The following is a 15763-nucleotide window of genomic DNA, read 5'->3' as shown; positions in this document are numbered from 1 at the left end:
CCAACTCCTGCCTTTTATTCTCTAGGTGATATTGGGTTTGACATTTGGATTATCCATAATGGGTTCTTTCCTAGCAGGCTGGTTTGGGGCAGGGGTGTGGCATGCACAGACAGTCCAATGTGAACATGGATGTGCAACCGCACAAAGTCAGTCAGTGGCCTTCTGAACACCTTCACACACAGACCCAGGCTGGATGGGCAGCTACACATGTGTGTGTTTGTGCAGGTGAGCAGGAGCACAACTCATTCCATCACTTGCCTCCTGCATGGCTGCACACAACACCCATCTACCACACAGGCTGAACAGGAGTTCATTTTCTGTGCAAGCATCTTACTGGAAAAGAAAGAGCCCTGATGTCTGTGGTTGGGCTGTGCTTTCATGTTTACTACCCACAGCCTTGCTGCCTTCTTCCTCTCTGCTGCTTGCAGGGTCCCATCAGGCACAATTCCTTTGCCATACCCAAGACAACCCAAATTCTGGGGTTGTTTAGTCTGGAGAAAAGGAGGCTCAGGGGTGACCTCATTGCTGTCTACCACTACCTGAAGGGAGGCTGTAGCCAGACCATTGTTGGCCTCTTCTTCCAGGCAACCAGCAACAGAACAAGGTGACACAGCCTCAAGTTGGGCCAGGGGAAGTATAGGCTGGATGTTAGGAGGAAGCTGTTGACAGAGAGAGTGATTGGCATTGGAATGGGCTGCCCAGGGGGGTGGTGGAGTTGCCATTCCTGGAGGTGTTCAAGAAATGCCTGGCTGAGGCACTTAGTGCCATGGTCTAATTGACTGGATAGGACTGGGGGATAGGTTGGACTGGCTGATCCTGGGGGTCTCTTCCAACCTGGTTGATTCTATGATTCTAAGAGATGGAGAGGGAGAACAAAGCTGGTCCCAGCACCACCACCTCACTGTTGGGTGTTTGGTGTTAGAGTAGTAGCACTGCAGGTTTTAATCGATTAGTTGTGTTTCCCAGTGTAGTCAGTTTTACATTTCTACTAAGTATGCCATTAAAAGTGGTTGTGAGGTTAAGCTGGATTTATCAAGTACTCCAGGTTGAATTGTATGATGTAATATATTTGGTACAGCACGTATTTTAGGGTTTTTAATGGCTCTTGTACAAGTTGAAATAAAGGGATTTTTTGACTGTTTAGTTCATCAGTCAGCCTCCTGAGCAAGGAGTAAACAGGCTGGATGTTAGGAAGAAATTCTTCCCAGAGAGAGTGATTTCCCATTGGAATGGGCTGCCCGGGGAGGTGGTGGAGGCACCATCCCTGGAGGTGTTCAAGAAAAGACTGGATGAGGCACTTAGTGCCATGGTCTGGTTGACTGGATAGGGCTGGGGGATAAGTTGGACTGGATGATCTTGGAGGTCTCTTCCGACCTGGTTGATTCTATGATTCTATGATTCTATAATCTAACAGCTCTCTTTAAAAGAAGCTTAAAGGCTCTGACTTCTCCCAGGGCACAAAACAATGTGAGGTTATGGGGTTTTCAACACAATCCATTTTCTGCCCAGCAGAGAGGAGTGAAAGTGCTGAGTCACAGACAGCAGATGAGAACAAAAACCATGGTTTGTTTAGATCAAAATGTTTAATCCAAACCAGCCTGTATTTAACTGAAGATCTGCCACAATGCAGACAACATTCTCATTTTCTTCCATAAACTCTATATTTGAAGCAAAGCTCTCCAGCATGGACTGAATGTCTTTACCATCCACCCTATCCTTAATTCTGAGAAAGACCCATCAGTGAAATAGGCAAAGGACTTTTCAAGCCCAGGACAACACCTCACACGCTCTAGGGCCCTCAAGGCTGCCCATGAAGTGGGTAGCTCTGTGCCTCTGTAAGAGCAACTCAAGACATCAGACTGCCAGACAAAGAGCCACAGAAGTGGAATTTATCACTGCCATTCCTATGACAATCATGAAGGTCACTGCCCTCAAGATCCTCCAAGATCTGAGATAAATTTTGAGTCACAAATGCTCTCTTTATCCAGAATAGACCAAATCTGGATTGAAACCAAATGCTTAAGAACCTCCATAAACATTCTTCCCAAAGGGGCTGAGTGATCATCAAGGAGTCAGCTTGCCCTTTATTAACCTCCTACCATGTCTGCTGATTTTGTACTAACCCCTTGCATGCAACACATGCTTTCCTGCCACAGCCTGACTGTGTACAATGTGCAGGACACATCCCATCATCACCAGAGCATTCTTCATCTGCGTGGCACTTTGGAAATCTGCAACATGGCAGATCAATTGTCCATCTGTTGGCAATTTCACCATATCTAGAGCATGGATTGAGCTTGATTTTCTTCTCGACATCACTCACCTATCCACACCCAAATGTCCTTTTTCCCCTCCAAACCAGTAATTCATTTTCTTTTCAAAAGACCAAGCCAACCCATTGATGGTTTGGTACCCATTCCACAGAACAGCCCAATGCATGTGCAAATTCACACTTCCATTACTCAATACTTGCTCATAGACAGAATGAAAGAGCAGTCTTCTGGACACATATGTTTAGCGTCAATTCATGACTACAAGCTAAATTTACCTCCCATAGCTCCTAAAACCTCAAACAAAGAGCTTCTGTTCGCTTGGGATGCTCAGCCAGGGTCAGGTAAAGGTTAGGAGTTATCCCTATCTCAAGGTTACTTACACAGTACATAAACTCCAGGATCAAGTTGCAGAGTCTGCAGCAATTGCTCACTCAAAGTCAATCACCTTCAGTGCAGACGAAGTAAAAGCAGAGGCCTTTGGGTCTGCCCAGCTTCCAGGAGTGAGTTTGGCTGTTTTATCAGCTTGCCTTCTCCAGAGAGCCTCCTTGGATGTCAGGCCTTCTTCTGCCAGCCCTGTGAACCAAATCTGAAACAATATGACTGTTGTTGACTTCTTGATACATTTTGGAGTGGCTTCAAATTCAACAGAGCAGGGGAAGCAAGGTGGGGCTGGGAAGAGATGTGTGAAATGGTCCAGTGAAGACCTAACAGCCAAGACACAAAACAAGTTGTTATTTGACCTTGAGATGTGTCTCTGCCCAAAGGTGCTGTAGGACACCAGGACACCAGAGCCATGAGGGTTACTGGGGAACTTGAGCATCTCCCTTACAAAGAGAGACTGATGGTCCTGGGGCTGTTTAGTCTGGAGAAGTGAAGGCTGAAAGAAGATCTGATCAATGTATACAGATATCTGAGGGGCGGATGTCAAGTGGCTGGGGCCAAGCTCTTTTCACTGGTCAGCAGCAATAAGGCAAGAAGCAACAGCTACATATTGGAACATAGAAGGTTTCACCTCAACATGAGGAGAAACTTTTTTACAGTGAGGGTGCCAGAACACTGGGACAGGCTGTCCAGAGAGATTGTGAAGTCTCCTTCTCTGGAGACTTTCAAAACCTGCCTGGATGTATTCCTGTGTGAACTACCCTGGGTGATCCTGCCTTGGCAGGGAGGTTGGACTGGATGATCTCTGGAGGTCCTTTCCAACCTCTAAGGTTCTGTGTGGTTCTGTGGTTCTGACTACAGCTCAAAGTGGGTGGTGTGCTGTTGTGGGCTATCACCTCATTCAAAAATCAGCAGGGAACAAAGTCTGTGTAGCTTGTCCTTCAACCAAAGGCCCAGAGGGTGGTGAACTTCATCTTATGGAAGAACAGTTGAGCAAGAGTTGCGTATAAGGAGGTGTAAGGATTATGGATGGATTCGGTCTTCAGGTCTTTTCCAACCAGACCATCCTGTGTATGTGATCCTCTGTGTGTGAAAACCAAGAGCTCAAATTCTCCATGATTTTCACCTATATTTAAAATACTTTTTTAAAGCATTTCCCTTTAAAGCAGTCTAAGAATCAAGAAGGATAAGAGGATAAAAGACACGAATCACTGCTATGCCTCCCTGAGGCAATTACTGAGATGTCAGCTTGGGAGTACGTTTGGCAGGCACAAGGTTTGCCTCTTAGGTGCATCCACCAAGCTCTCTCACTGGCTGCAAGGGGGTTTTGTCTGAAAAATGAGTGTGACTGCACCGCCCAGATGCAGAGTCCAAGCACCTGAGGGGCTGATCAGCATTTTGAAGATGATGATCAGCCCTTCACATTAAAAAATTAGCTGCTTAGTCCCTTGCCAGAGAGCAAAACAAGCATCTGGAAGAAGCCTCGTTCCCCTCCTGCTGAGGGCTTCTCTTAGCAGCACCAAGTCCTGGCTGGTTTCTAGCCTGCCTCACAGGGTAGTTCCAAGACTCAGGGCTGTATTATTTGCAAAGTGCTTCTAAACCATTCCGTGATAGCTTTGTATTTTTGGATGTTAGGAACAAGCTCTTCACCATGAGGGTGGTGAGACACTGGAACAGGTTGCCCTGGGAGGCAGTGGAAGCCTCATCCCTGGAGCTCTTTAAGGTCAGGTTGGATGGGGCTCTGATTTAGTATGAGGTGTCCCTGCCCATGGCAGGGGGGTTGGAACTGGATGATCCTTGTGGTCCCTTCCAACCCTGACTGATTCTATGATTCCATGATTCTGAACACTGTAATGCAGCTGGGAAGGGACTGGACTTTGCTTCATTCTTCAGAGCTACTAGGAGAAGCATAAAAGGGACAGGATCAGTGTCAAGACTTCCTTCTAGTAAGTCACTTTGATGACCTCTGTGACCACCAGCCTGTGCCTGGATCTCTTTAAGGTCAGGTTGGATAGCAGTCTGGTTTAGTATGAGGTGTCCCTGCCCATGGCAGGGGGGGTTGGAACTGGCTGACCCTTGAGGTCTCTTCCAGCCCTGCCAATTCTATGATTCCATATAAATGCAGAGTATTGTTGTTGCTTCATTTTTCCTAAGCACTCACCCAGACTGGGGGGCTCTCCACATCTCACATGCCCATGGCAGAGGGAGAAATCTTCTCTGCTTTACCAAAATGCCTTACAATTCTTGCTTGAACAAACATTCATCAGCTTTTATGGGGTCATAGCAACTGCCCCACAATATCCCTGCTGCTACAGGCAGTCTAAAGCCCTGAGTAGCCCCCAAGCGCCCCTCCTGATGGTGAGGAGCACAGCTCCTGCTAAGGCAACGTTTCATCCCACGGCAGGAAACAAAAGCCCCTAGCCCTGATGGCAAATGTCCCACCTGCAAAGGCCGAGGAGCCACCACGGGGTGGGGATCAGCTGCGCCTTCTCCCGCCCCGTGTAATGCGCTGCCCTTTTATTCTTTCCCTCTCCATTTCCACTGGTAGGTGGGGAAACAGAAGAGCAATCTCACATCGACATCAGAAGCCATCAATCATCCTCTGAAAAACAGCTGAATAATAGAACAAAAAAAAAGAGAAAGAGAAAGAGAAAAGGGTCAGGGCGGGTCCTTGGGTATGGAAATGCCTGTCCTGGTGAAAGGTACTGTAAATTAGTTTGAGGCAAGGGGATCTGGAGCCAGCAGGGTCCCCAAAGCTCACTTAATATCAACTCCAGAAACATTATACTAATGTACTTTAAAATATGATTTACAGGAGGCTCTATCTGAGAGCATCTGAGTGGATGGAGGAAAATGAAGAGCTGGTCTGGCATGAGTGGTGTGCCCAGGGCAGGCAGCAGCTGCCTCTCTGCTGCAGGATGTGAAGCTGAGTGGGGATGCATAGCTCGGAGGTGAGTATTGTTCCCTACACTTCAGAAGCCACAGAAAGGTAAGGGTTGGAAGGGACTTCTGGAGCTCATCTCATCCAACCCCACTGCTAAAGCAGGGACACCCACAGCTATTTGCCCAGGATCACAATGTCCAGGTAGGGTTGGAATCTCTCCACAGAAGGAGTCTCCACAACCTCTCTGGGCAGCCTGATCCAAGCCTCCAGCACCCTCACACCAAATAATTCTATCAGGATCAGTCTCATGTGGTTTGAATAGGGAAGACAAAGCCCATCCACAGGAAGCCTTTGAAAATGCTTCTCTGTTAGGCTGAATCCAGTCCAGTCATCGTGATGGAGAGGAATTTCTCTCCTAGCAGCAAAAGCTGCTCCTTCCATCAACATTAACCGAGATTTTTTTGAGAGTGTGGAGTGAGTTTTTGGATGGTGAAGAGAAAATAAGCTGCTCCTCACGACAGTAGTTCAGCCAGCTGCAATGTAGGACTTGTCAGCATAGCACTGCAGAGTGAGGGCATCCACCTCACTGTCCCTGCCATGCTAAGGACAAAGAGACAGCTCCATGTGCAGAGGGATGGGTTCAGCAAAGCACTTCAGCCTATGCTTAAGTTTCAGCATGACAGGAACTGTCCCCTTGCCAGCAAAGCTCTTACACCTAGGAAGCAAGAAGCCTCCAGCAAGGGACTGGAATTAAGAATGGTTTGGTGAACCTGGCCCTGATGCCATTATTCCAGTAATTTCCACCTGCCTGAGCTTCTTTATTTAACATCCTTCAGGAAAGAAAATAAATACTTGCTCAGCTTACTGCTCTGTTTGTCATCTTGGTCGATGAAGGGATAACTGAATAAAGCAAACACAAACACCTGCACTGTAACACTCTCCTATAGCATCACCATGTGACTCTGACAAGGTATTTCTAGTTATTAACACTCATTGCAGCTCTATTCATCATCATCTTCAGTGTCAAGATACTTCAAGAAGCAAGTGAGCTTTTAATGAGCTCTCAGACCCAAGCAGGAAAGGAAATATGTATATATATATATATATCTCCAGGGCACAGTGCTTTAATGATCACCCAATTCATTTTAGTGTATCTGCTGTTATGATTTATGAATTAGGCAGAGAGATCAGAGGCATTAGACAAACACTGGCTCACAAAATATCCCAAATGAGACAAATGTGCTTTTAGATGTTGAATATAGAGACCTGGCCTTTCTGTGTAGCATTGCAGCTTCAGCCTGGTCTTTGCTGTGCCTTAGCAGCCCATGATGTTCTCACTGCACAAGTCTCTGTGTAATTATGGATTTGTCATATTGATTTAAGCTCCTCCTGCCCAGGGGTCTTCCTGCTTGCCTTTGTGTTTTATACCAACACAAAGAAAACAGCTCAGAAAGGTGGTTCTAGGGCCCCGGCGTATTAATGAGTTGTTCCTCACGGGCTCTGCCTCTCTCCCTCACTGACCCCAGCTCACACCCCCGTGTTGAAATGATTTCCATCTGTCAGCTGCAGCAGGGACAAGAGGCACTGGACGTTTCACAAATGCAAGTGACCCCTCTAACCCCCTCTGTGTAAGCACTTAAAAACTTGCTCCCACTTTTTATTCCTCCTGCAGTCACATCCCATGAATAAAGGGGACCAATTTCCTTTCCATGGCAGTGACTACCTTTTGTTAGGTGGATATTCCCTGCAGATGCCTGTTGCAAGGTTGAAAGAAGCAATTGGTGATTTCTCAGTGTCCTTCTGGAGACCCTTGCAAAGAGCCTGGAGCTGCACTGCGACACAGCGTTGGGCTTTTTGTGCCACCACAGCTCAGGAATCCATCACAGGGAGCAGAACAAAGAGCCAAAGTCTCAGCTCAGCACACATCTGAAAGAAACCCTTCCTTTTGTAAGGGAAAGAAAGAGAGAGAGAGAGAGAGAAGTTCCATGGAGATGCTGGAATGAAGAGGCTGAGTGTGTTGTGTTACACCTGGAATAACCTTCCTTGTCCTACTGACCACACTGTTCCTGAGGGCAGAAACTGTACTGAAGGTGCAGATATCAAACACCACCTGAAAAGACAGATACTTCCACCAGTCCCAACCCAACATGGAGATCTCCAAGGCAGATATATCATCATCTGGAGGGGGAAAAATGTATAAGCCAGTTTGAACATGAGCCCTGGGAATCACAGAACAGTAGAGCTTGGATGGGATCTCTAGAGATTATCAAGCCTAACTCACCTGCCAAGGCAGGCTTACCTAGAAAAGTTCACACAAGAACACATCCAAGAGGGTTTTTAATGTCTCTGAAGATGGAGACTCCACTACATCTCTGGGCAATCTCTTCCAATGCTTCATCACAATGTTAAATGAAAGATGTTCCTCCTCATGTTTAGATGGAATTTCTTATGTTGGAGTTTGTGCCCATTACAGAGTCACAGAATGTTAGGGACTGGAAGGGACCTCAAAAGGTCACCCAGTCCGACCCTCCTGCCAGAGAAGGATCACCTATACCAGATCACACATGAACACATCAAGGCAGGTCCTGAATATCTCCAGAGAAGGAGACTCCACAAACCCCCTGGGCAGCCTATTCCGGTGTTCTGTTGCCCTCACCTCTTGTCCTGTCACTGGGCATCAGTGAAAAAAGCCTGGTCCCATCCTCCTGACACCCACCCTTGAAGTGCTTATAAGCACTGGTGAGATGCTCCAAGCTCTGCTCTTTTCCAGACTAGAAAGACCAAAACCTCTCACTCTTTCCTCATATAAATCATAGAATCAACCAGGTTGGAAGAGGCCTCCAAGATCATCCAGTCCAACCTATCACCCAGCCCTATCCAATCATCCAGACCATGGCACTAAATGCCTCAGAGAGAGGCACTGAGATGTTCCAGTCCCCTAATAATCTTTGTAGTCCTTTGCTCTACCCTCTCCACCAAGTCCCTGTCTTTCTTGAGCTGGGGAGCCCAAAGCTGGACACAATATTCCAGAGGTGGCCTCACCCAGGCAGACTAGAGGGGCAGGAAAGTGCGAGGGCAGGTCAGCAGAACTGTTGGAGGCAGTCAGTGATCATGGTACTGCTCTCAAGCGAAAAATCTGTGAGGATGCACTGATGGCTGGAAATCAGCCAACCAATGCAGTAGAGGGGATCTGTCAAAAGAAGGGGCACATGAAGTATGGCCTCTGTCACAGCATCCCTCTGATGGTCAAGCCTGGCACAGCATAATTCAAGACACACGAAGTAAATGATGGAAGTAGAACTAACGCCACCATCAGCTGGTTCCTGAGATGGAAAAGGCACCTGTGGGGAAATTAAAAACATCCTTCATGTCACTGAAAAAAAAAAATCCAAGCTTCAAGCAGCCACCTCTTGTGCATCTCACAGGCTGGTCCAAGTGTCCAGTGCATCCCTCCCTGCCATCAGCTAGAGGAACTCCAGAGCATCTCACCAAATACCCTGGGATTTCCTTGTTGCAAGCAGAAACCTTCCCTACAAACAGCATCAGCAAACAAGTGTTTGTGCACTGGCTAGAAGTGACACACAGTGTCCTGCCACCAAGCCCCTGCAGCTTGCACATCCCATTTATCCTACAGCATCTCTGGCTAAAGTGGAAGCAGTCAGGAGTTACGTTGACAGACACCTATTAACCTACATCATACACGACAGTGACAGACACAGCTCCTTGCTGCAGCCCTCAGAAATGGCAGAGTTGGTGTCAAAATAATAAATAAGGCTATTGATGAGGCTGGGCTACCCTCAGGCATGGTGAAAACAAAGTGTGCGTGCGTGTGGATGCAAGCTGTCGATGAATTAAAGGAACTGATGACTCTGATTATATGAGACCACAGACACCAGACAGAAAAGGCAGCTCCCCAAAACCCCAGAGATCATGAGGAATAGCTTCTTTGGCCAAAGCCTCCCTCCTGGAAGCCTGGAAGAACTATGGAGTTTCAAAATATTTAAGGGTTTGATGAAAAGCTTAATTTTCCCCATAGCAATTTACGGATATGAATCATGGGGAAGGAATGCTGCTGACAGGGAGAAAAAACCCAAGCCTCAGTGATGTGGTCCTGACATATCTTTTAGATTGAAAGGAAGATGAATGCTGATGCTAGAAATATTAGTGGAGAACAAGCAGACTCTGCTGTCAGAAATCAATAGATACAGACTTATGTACTTTGGTCACATCAGGCACCGAGATGAAAATAAACCTCAAGAAAGTAATTACGGACAGCAAAGTGGTGGATGGCTGCAGAAGAGAAGGAGCAAGGAGGAGCTGGAGAGGACAGCCACTGTGAGGTGGGCTGTCGACTTACAGAGCTTGTGGTGGGAGCTAAAGGGCACTGCCACATGGGAAAAGGATTGGGCTGTACTTGGGTTTCACAGTACAGTGATGAGACGGCCAAGGGAAAAAAGAGTAGGGGCTGGGTGGGGAGGGAGAACAGAGAGAGCAGCAATCCAGGTGAAAAGGGGAAAGGTTGCAGTATGCTCTGTATCCACATAAAGCAAGATTTCCAGGCTTGAGCTCATACACATTTGTTCTTTGACCCACTTCAGAGGTCTGTCATAAGCCCTTCCTTTCTATGGCTTTGCAAGAGGGAAGGGAGGAAAATCACAAGATTCTCCACACCCCTCCTGCCCCCCTGATGCCACATGCCACATGCCCAAGGTGACCACCAGCACAAGCTCTGTGCACAGGAAGGACTGAGCAGACTATGCAGGATGCCCAAACCTGGATTGGCCTTCAGAGACATTCTTGAAGAGTCTTTGCCCCACGCATAAGCAGAGCAGCAACAACACAACCCATCACTCTCCAGGAGCTCTGAACTTCAGAAGATGAGAAGAATAAGTTAGGACCAATCTTCATCTGAAATGTTTTTGTGCAGATGTGGGTCTACAACCTTATGGCTGGCTCTGTGTGTGCAGACCCACATGAGATGTGAGACCAATGTGTGCTCTCACTCAAGCAGATACACAACGACAGATGGCATCCAAAGGTCTCACCACTGTGAACAAGTGCCACCTGCCTTCCTTCCCCATCTCTTCCCCTGCCTGCTGGCCTCACAGTAACACCACAGGTTTCTTCACCTTCATTTGAACCCATCCCTTCACTTTTTCCAGTCCAGCATCTTCTGCTCTCCTCCTGTATCATCTGCAGCCACAGGCACACTGCAGTCCCCACTGCTGCATTAGGCTGCCTCAGGCCCTGTGGCAGGGCTATGACAAAAACTATCCCTACAAAACAGACAGCAGCTCCTCACCCAGAGGTGAAATCTCTGACACAAGCTTCTGTGATTTAAAAGCATGGTCAAAAGCAGAAGTGGCAGAGACAGGAACCTAATTCATCCCAGACAACTGCTGCTTTGACGAGTTGCTGCTGAGAGTGGATAAGGAGCTCATGGACCCAGCATCTCAAGTACTGCACTTAGGCCTCTCACTTCAAGAAGGATAAGGAGCTGCAGTGTGTGCAGAGAAGGGCAACAAAGCTGGTGAAAGGTCTGGAGAACAGATCTTGTGAGGAGCAGCTGAGGGTTATTTGGTCTGGAGAAAAGGAGGCTCAGGGGAGAACTTTATTGCTCCACAAATCCCTGAAAGGAGGCTGTAGAGAGGTGGGGGTTGTTCTGTTTAAGCAAATCACAGCTGATAGAACACAAGGAAGTGGCTTCAGGTTGCACCAAGAGAAGTTCAGGCTGGATATTAGGGAATAATTTCTTTACTGAAAGGGTTCTCAAGTATTAGAACAGGCTGCTCAGGGCAGTGGTGAAGTCACTATCCCTGGAGGAGTTTAAAAGCTATGTAGATGTAGTGCTTAGGGATATGGTTTAGTCAAGGGCTTGTCAGCATTGGGCTGATGATTGGACCCTATGATCTCAAAGGTCTTTTCCAATCTAGGCAGCCCTGTGGTTCTGAACAGCACATCTGGGTCTCTGCCGCTTCCAGACCCTTGCTAGGACCAGACTTCTGTGAAGCACCAAGCAGCCACTTGCCTAAAATCCACTCTCTCTTCTCATGCACCAAAATATTTTGACAAGCATCCAAATCCACTCCATGACAAAAGAAAAGAAGCAGCAATTTGCAAGGCTGAGAGTGTCTAATTAGGAGATGAGCACACCGCAGACTGTCTGAGCCGGTCCCAGAGCTGCTGTGTCTCAAGCAGAAGGTGATTTCTGGAGCTCCTATGATCTGCCTGTGGGAAGTTTAAGATTGCTGATAAGAAACTCTATCTGAAATGCCTTTTTATTTTTAACATCAGCTACTCATACCAGGCAAGTCTGACTGTAAAATTCACCTAGTCGAGGTCTATTTTGCACTTTCTGCACACTTCTCAGGATTAGCTTTGCAAGTGCCAAGAGCAGCTCTAAGCACTGCTGACTCCTCAGAGGTACATGGCTGAGCCTTAGCACACCTCTTCTGCACTAAGGCCCAAACCAAAGCATCTCTCTGTGCTGCTGTTTGGTTCTGCGTGCTGCTTTGCCCACAAAATCCACCCTAAAGCAGAACTCAAGCTCTGCCTCAGATTTCACTGGGATTAATTCTGGTTCCTCTGGCTGAAATGTGTGCAAATAATTCCATTTTCTTAAATGAAGGAAATAATTCAAGGTAAGCCTGAGCCCTCTTCCAAGCCAGCAGGTCAGGGAAGGGACGTCTCTTTCTGCTGGGCCTTTGATCTCTGCTGCTTGACCTTGCTTTTGGCAACCTTGGGAGGTCAAGGAAATTGTTTTAGGAGCCCGCAGCCAATTGATTTGTTTCCAAGGGGAAGGGCATTGGCATTGTAATGGTAATGGTAGAGCCCTAAAGGCTTGTGAGGAGCACCACCCCTCCAAGATGCTCACCACGGAGGGCATGCCTGGCTCCTTTGGGGGCCAACAATCTGCCAATCAGTTCCACCCCATGAAAGCTAAGGTGAAGCAGGAGGAGACCTCACCACCTGTATTATAATCTGCAGCTGTATTGAAATTTTCCTGGCAGTGCTGAGGTTTTAATGTCTCGTTTGCTTGAAATGATGCCTCCCAGAGCTCACCACTGCTACCACCACAAGATAGGAGGGATGGACAGCAAGATGCTTACCATTGTTGGGATTTGAAAGCAGGCAGCTCCTTAAGAAGGTTAAGGAAGCAATAATGAAGACTTTTTTTTTTCCCTGTGTGTACATGATCATGCCATACTGATGCACTTCAGCTTTAATAATATTGTATTACATTTTATTGTCACCTTGCTGACATTTACTGCCAGGGAAAGTGCGTGAGCTTAACAGCCTTGTAAAATACAGCCCAGTAATGTACCCATAAAGCATAATATTTCTATACCAGTGATGAGCTATTGCTATTGCATCCAATTTTGTGGCTGGTTATTAAGGGGGGCAATCAGTTCCTCACTCCCATGCTCTGGAATGGAGCACGGTGTAGAGATGCCAGTTCCTGTTTTACAAGGCAGCTGCTCCAGCCTTGCTCAGTGGAAATTCTCTTCTCATTATGAATGAGCTGGAAAACACACCTGATGATGAAAAGGTGAGACCTCCTGCACATCAGGGAATCATAGAATTGTGCCAATAGGAAAAGGCCTTTAGGATCATGCAGTCCACTTGTCAACCTAGCACCACCGTGGCTATTAAACCATTTCCCCAAGTGCCATGTCCACACTTATCACAGAATCATAGAATCAACCAGGTTGGAAGAGACCTCCAAGATCAGCCAGTCCAACCTAGCACCCAGACCTAGCCAGTCAACTAGACCATAGCACTAAGTGCCTCATCCAGTCTTTTCCTGAGACCCTCCAGAGATGGAGACTCCATCACCCTCCTGGGTAGCCTTTTCCAATCCCTGATCAATCTTTCAGTGAAGATTTTTCTTCTTAATATCCAACATAAACCTTCTCTGGCAAAACTTGTGGCCATTTCCTCTTGTTATATAACCTGATCTGAAACTAGGGAGGCCTTGAGTATACTCAAAGGAGGAAAATGAGTTTGCACTAGCTGAGATTAGGTTCATTAAAGCTGCCTTCCCTCTCTCACCTCCTGAAAAACAGCTTTTTGCTAAGAAGTGATACTCTTTAGAAAGATTTTGATAGAAGAGACAATTCTTGAAGTCCTTTTGTAGCCTGAAATGATTCAACAAAATTGAGTCTATGTATGTGGTCTCAAGTTGCACCAGGGGAGGTTTAGGTTGAACATTAGAAAAAACTTCTTCACTGAAAGGGTTCCCACTGGAACAGGCTGCCCAGGGAGGTGCCTGAATCTCCATCCCTGGAGCATAAATGTGGTGCTGATGGCATGGTCCAGCAACAGACTTGGTTGAGTTAGCTAATGTTAGCTTGATCTTAAAAGTCTTCTCCAACTTAAATGATTCTGTGGTTCTATAACCTCTGCAAGTGTCCCCAGGCTGCTCCAAAAGCCCTTGGATGCCCTTGGAATCCAGGTTCTCAAGAGACTTTTGGAAATCCCAACTGGTGCCCAACTGTAGTTGAGTATATAAGTATCTTGGCAAATCTGGGCATAGTGGTGCATGTGGGGAAAGCTCATTTGGTGCCAAAAACCTGGGGTTTGGTGAAAATTAAGCAGCTGTTTTCACACAAGCACATCTGAGAGCCTTTGCATCCACAACCATTTACTCCCAGAAGCCTTCAAATTCTCCAGTGATCTCTCTGTGGCTTAATTATCTCCTAATAAAAGTTTCTGGGATTTGGCAGACCATTCTGGTGGGTCAAAGATCTGCTAGGTCAAAGAAACAGCTAAACTGTCCTTACAATCCTAAAAGAGGCTTTCTAAGCAAGTCCTGTAGACGCCTCCCAAAAGCATCAAGGATAAGATGATGCCTGGAGTAAGAACAGCCTTTCTTATTAAAGAGAAAGACAAGGATACACCTTTCAGCACAAGCCACAGGCTCACAGGACACAGTCTCAAGTTGTGCCAGGGGAGGTCTAGGCTGGATGCTAGGGGGAAGTTCTTCACAGAGAGAGTGATTTGCCGTTGGAATGGGCTGCCCAGGGAGGTAGTGGAGTCACCGCCCCTGGAGGTGCTCAAGAAACGCCTGTCTGAGGCACTCAGTGCCATGGTCTAGTTGACTGGACAGGGCTGGGTGATAGGTTGGGCTGGCTGATCTTGGAGGTCTCTTCCAACCTGGTTGATTCTATGTCTGTGAGCCTGTACCACACAACAAATTTCCAGTGCAACAAAGCCCTGCAGAGCATCTGGGGATTTTCTGAGCTGTCAAGGTGCCGCAGCCTCAAAGCCATCAGTGCTGCTCAACGGGACGAGACAAACACAGCTGGTACCTGGAGGAGATTGATTCAAAGAGTCATCTTGGCTGGAAGGCAGGGAAAGATTTTTGAGGCACTGTGTATGTGGGGTAAAGAAAATAAGTAGTTCATTTTCTTAGAGCATTAAGCTGTAATGGCTGTCAGGGGGGATTACTGATATTGTTATGCCAGTGTCAGCACATGTTGTAGAACAGCTCTAGTTTGAATTTCCATACTTGCTTAATTTAATGTTCAGATAATCTGGCAAATGAAACAGGAGCCTCAAAGACTCTTTTATTTTTTTTTTCTGCCCCCCCCCTCCCCTTTGGGGACAAAAAAAAAAAAAGCCTCATTCTATTAAGAATGTTAAATTCTTGGGAGCAAGGGCTGGCGTACATGGAGGGCACACACTAATCTCATTTATGCTGAGATTTGCTTTCTGTTAAGCAACAGAAAAACAGCTAATCAAGCATAATTCAATAATACATCATCTGCAGATGCAGAGCCTCAGAACATTGGTATGGAGCTCTGCCTGCTTACATGAGCTGATGATCTAGGCCAGGTGTGTTTAAGAGCGCCCAGAGTGTGGGTGCACACCTAAATAATTCCTCTGATGGATCCTCCCCAGCTTTGGGCAAGCTGCAATCTGGGACAGCTTCCAGCATACCAATGAACAGCCTCCATACTCCTCTGTAGGCATCATCGACCTGTGGCAGCCAAGGCAGTCCACATGCATGGGCAGGGAATGCTGGTCCAGCTGCCACAGTCCCTGCTGCCCAGTGCTGCCAGAGGCAAAACACATTGCTTAAGGTTAGTGTCAGGTAGAATCTTAAATCAGCTGGGGACACCATTATGCCCTCTGCATCACACCACAGAGCATTCCCAGGCATCCTCAGAATGACTTTATGACCCCTGCACAAAACCAGAGGTGGAAAACCACCTTTGTTCAG

Source organism: Pogoniulus pusillus, chromosome 11 (assembly GCF_015220805.1).
Source record: "Pogoniulus pusillus isolate bPogPus1 chromosome 11, bPogPus1.pri, whole genome shotgun sequence".
NCBI lineage: Eukaryota > Metazoa > Chordata > Aves > Piciformes > Lybiidae > Pogoniulus > Pogoniulus pusillus.
Note: the sequence above shows the minus strand (reverse complement) of the source record.